Source organism: Octodon degus, unplaced genomic scaffold (assembly GCF_000260255.1).
Source record: "Octodon degus isolate 3935 unplaced genomic scaffold, OctDeg1.0 scaffold00145, whole genome shotgun sequence".
NCBI lineage: Eukaryota > Metazoa > Chordata > Mammalia > Rodentia > Octodontidae > Octodon > Octodon degus.
In genome coordinates this window covers 6,334,782-6,339,379 of record NW_004524721.1, presented here as the reverse complement: position 1 = coordinate 6,339,379, position 4,598 = coordinate 6,334,782, and the positions used below count along the sequence as shown (strand labels likewise).

Sequence of the window (4,598 nt, the reverse complement as noted above, 5' to 3'; positions counted from 1 at the left end):
TTATAGTTATCACTACATTTTTTAGTTCAGAAATTATTTCTGATCTGATTTCTTCGAGTTATTACTGATAGGTATGTCTTATGCCCACCACTGTCTTATGTCCCTTTTTCTGATTTCATAACTTTCCCTTTTACTTAACTGTTCACCCTGCCTGGTGTATTTATTCTGTTACACCATCTGTCATTGTTAGCTTAATTGTCTCTTCTAGGACAGCCTTCAGAATTTTCTGGAGTGTTGGTTTGGTGTTCAATCCCTCAGCACCACATGCCAGCCAGCCCCGCCCCCTGGTGGGCTGAGCTGGCCACACACACACACACACACACACAAAAACCCCACATTCTCTCACCTCTTCCTAGCAGTGATTGGAAAGATCCAGGGGGTTACATTTGATTCAACCAAATAATTTAAACTTCTCCAATCTATGTCTGTAGATTTGCATTTATGAGCATCTTGACCTGTTCCTGACTTCTTTGGAATTGGGATGCTTAAATCAGTGAAAGCTTTTGAGTGAAAACAGCCATGTGCACATTTGAGAAGACTTAGGCTGACAAATTAAGTTTTTAATTATAGGAAATAATCACAAACTACTTGGACATACAGTTAAAGGATTTTTCTCCCCTCTGGAGGAAACTTGTCTTTTGTATTTTGACCCCTGCACTTGTTATAGAAATTTTATATTCTTTATATTTATATTCTGAGCTCTATAACTTCTTTCTGTGAATATAGAAATGAATTTTATTTAATGAAGTTTTATAGCCTTTTAGTAGAATTTTAAAGAAATGTTAGTTTTGTTTGAGATTTGACTAAACTAGACATCTGATCTCTGATACCTATCAAATCCCAGACCTCTGTGACCTATGAATTGCCATAATTTTACTAGTTGAGAATTAATAAAATAAAACCATGCATATTTCTTAATCTATTTAGAATTTAAAATACAGAAAATATATCTCAGCTAGTATCATGAGAGTGTTTTGCTTTCTTTTTTAAGCCTTTATTCTGTTCATTAGTAGCCACCAGAGAAACAAATGCATTTGGAAGGGTATCTTAGGTCAGTCCTGGAAGCCTGCAGAAGAACTGAGTTGGCACAACAGAATCCTGCACTGTAATTTAGCCAGTCTTAGAAATTTACTTTCATCCAAAAAGTATTACAATGTTTTTTGAATAATACACTTTATATGTTTCTTAAGAGCCTACTTCCTTTTTTTTTTTTAAATGTGGAATATATAAGAAATGTATTTATTTTAAGTAGAGTCCAGTAAAAATACACAAGTGGACAAAAACATAAAGAGCAATAACAATAAACACTTAGAAAATGAAGATTATATGGGATATACTTCATTTTAACCACATTCTACCTGTATATAAATTATGTACAAATACAGGGTTAGGAAACTGGGTAAAATTAGTTCCATATAAAGCTAGTTAGGTCCATAACTTTTGCTTTTAATGTGGATATTTTAGAGCAAAACACAGGCAGAAATAGGCAAATCAATGAACAATTCACATCCTCCTAGATTAAAAGGACAACTCTCTGCTACAAACACAAGACTGCCTCAGGACTCAGCTTTGCCTTGAATACAGGCAGCTTGGAAGAGCCTACTTCCTAATGTCTCTAATTATACATTTGCCAAGATCCCCTGCTTATTTGAAATATATTGTGATGGAGGCTAGACAGAATATGTCATGATTGCTTTTCTTTCTGTGTATCATTTTAACTTGAAAATGTGAAAATATAGCACAGCTTTTTCCTGTTTTATAGATCTGTAGACCGAGACTCTCAGTTTTGGTGGGCATGAAATTCCAGAGCTCGACCTCTACTGGACTTTCTTTTCCTCTATTTAAGTGCAGTTCATAGGAGACAGCCACACTACAGAGCATTTTATCTGAGTCCTACTTTGGTTCCCACTCCTTCAGCAAATGCGTATTGGAGAGCACCCACATACTAGGCAGTACAGTTGCGTGAGGATGGTGCTCGGCCTACCCTCTAGCCTAGTGGGAGAGGTGGCACAGGCGTGCATGCAGGATGTGAGTGCCCACTCGAGGCACAGAACATGATGTGGGCCTCTCACAGAGGTACAGATGAGGTGTACAACAGCTCCGGGAGCAAAGAGATGAAAGGTGGCTTGATCGGGAAAGGTTGGCCACAAGGGCTTGACCTCTAACTGAGTTAAGAGTTTGCCAGACATACATGAGGATATTGCAAGGCGAGAGATCGTGATGTGTCTAAAAAATGGCCCCTAAACAGTTTCATGAGTATAGCAGGTATACGAGACATGCTGAAAAGTAAGAGAGCTGGAGCTTTTCTGATTAAGAAGTTTGGACTTAACCCTGTAGACAAAAGGAAATAATTTGAAAGGTTATTATTGATCATATTAATAGAAGTAATATGATCAAATTTGCATTTTAGGTGAGTCCTGCAAGGAGGATTGAGTTCTGATTTGTGAATAGCTGTACCTAGGCGCTTCTTCACACCTATACAGCTGCCTGCCATGTATTAGTTCCCTACCGTGTGCCTTGGCACGCTCACATTCTTTCCCTGTGCTCTTTGTCCTTTTCTTGTAGTCTTACCTGTCTTATCTATATTAAGTTTGTAAATGTGAGTAACTGCAAGATTATGAATAAAAGAATAATGCTAAAGCAGTTAAGGTGAATGTGTTGCTGTTGTTGTTGGTTTTAACAGCCAGGAAGACATGTAATTTGCAAAGAGCTGGCTCACTGAAGGGAAGAGCCAGAGACTGAGTGCAAGGTCCGAAAGGCAGTGTGGGAACACAGATACTGTTCCTGGAAGTTTGTCTGAGAAAGGAAGGGGTTAATCATAGAAGACTAGAGGGTGCTCTCCCTAAGGGAGATTGAGAAGAGAGGCCCTCAAGCATGGAGTTGCCATCAGTAAGGGAAAGACGAATGGAAATCCCTTCCTCACTGCAATAATGGAAGTCAAGGTTGGGGCCGAGTATCAGTAAGGTTGTCCTTGAAGGAAGAGGCGGTTGGAGAAGCCTTACTGCCTGGTCTTTAATTTTCCAGTGAAGATCTTCCACTAAGAATAGCAGATTAGCCTGGTGAAAAAGAAGGCTGGGGAGTAGACAAGGTTTGAGCAAGTGTTTACACGGAAGAGGAGGGAAAAGCAGAGTCACCAGGTCTCTGCGTGCATCCTGCCAGTGACCTACCGAGCGTAGATAATGTACCATGCCACCCAGTGCAGGAAGAGGGAGGGACACTGGGCTGAGCAGAGACTGGGTCTGATTGTATAGTGTAGTGGAACATAGAGAAGTGGAAGGGGGAGTTGCAGCTTGTGAGGGTGGTGTGGAGACGCGATGAGCAAGGGCATGCAGCCTGCTTAGGAACAGGTATGTAACTGGGAAGGGCCTGAAAGAAGACAAGACAGCCTCAGAGCAGAGGACTGAGATCTGAAGGACCGTGATCAGAAGCGGGGAGCAAAGGTATTATTTCAGATGTAGAGCTCTAGGGCTGGCCGTCCAGGAGACCAGGAGGCTAAGGGATATGGGGCTTATGTCCTAAGGGCCCCCAAGCCTCAGAGAGGTGGCAGAAATTGAAGGGAAGAGAGATGACATAGACCGCCAAAATCTTAAGTGCACAATGGAACCATTTTCCAAATGGGACTAAGAATGGAATGGGGAATGTGCTCCTCATTAGAAGCTTCTTTGTTTCATTAAAAACATTAAAAATAAGTCTTAAAATCTGATTTTAATCACAGTTCCTCTCAGTTGGTGTTAGGATTTTGTTGAAGGTTAAAGGTATCCAAAAGTAGAAATTTGCTGAAACTTACTTTATTTTATTTTATTTTGTGGCCAGCTCAGCATGCCCAGGGTGCGAGGCTGGCGTGGCATGTGGTGCTGGGACCAAACCATGCACTGTCCCTTGTGCTTGCCTAAGCAAGGGCTTTAGATCACCATGCTCTCTCTCCAGGCCTACTTAAATTTTTAAAGCATCCTGAAAATTATACCTATAAATATTACTTATCATTTTTTTGTAAGTTATTTAAAGTTCTTTTTTCTATCTTGAATTTCACCTTAACACAATAATAAGAGGAAGACAGCTTTTACAAAAAACAGTGTGAATACATATCTAAGACCTTTTATTTCAAGGGTATTAAGTGAGAACGGCAAATTTTCCTCTGATTTCCGAGCTGTTTGCCGTCTCTCATCTCTAATTAAGTTGTTCTGTGCGATGCTGCTATAGTTTAGATCTGGAACTTCTGCAGAGGCCCGTGTCTTGGGTGCTTGCTCTCCCTCTCAGGCTCTGCTGGGATACAGTGGGACTTTAGGAGGCAAAGCCTACAGGAAGAAGTTAGAACCTGGGACCATACTGTTGAAGGGGTCAGCAGTGCCTTGGCTCCTTCTCTTCTTCTCTTTGCTTCTGGCTGGCATGAGATGAGCATTTTGCTCCTATACATGTTTCCTGTCATGATACGCTACTCATCACAGGCCCAAAGCACTGGGGCCATGTGACTGTGGACTGAAAACCCCAAACTATGTAATCCTCACTACAGCTCCAAGGTCAGTGAGGCCAAATGACCATGGACGAAAATTTCTAAAAATATGAATCAAAATTAATTAATTATTATTATTATTATTATT

General features: G+C 40.6%; 1 protein-coding gene across 13 annotated transcripts in view; it reads left to right on the top strand.

Annotated features, from left to right (window-relative positions):
- The window catches only part of Kiaa1217 (KIAA1217 ortholog), a 326,909-nt gene that overhangs the window by 66,963 nt on the left and 255,348 nt on the right, over positions 1-4,598 (top strand). The window contains exon 1 of one of the 13 annotated variants that reach the window (XM_023701991.1): positions 3,277-3,347. The exons of the other annotated variants lie outside the window; for them this stretch is intronic. The gene's annotated coding sequence lies outside the window, so the exon portion shown is untranslated. Of the gene's footprint in view, positions 1-3,276; positions 3,348-4,598 lie in introns of those variants that run through there. 13 annotated transcript variants of the gene reach the window in all.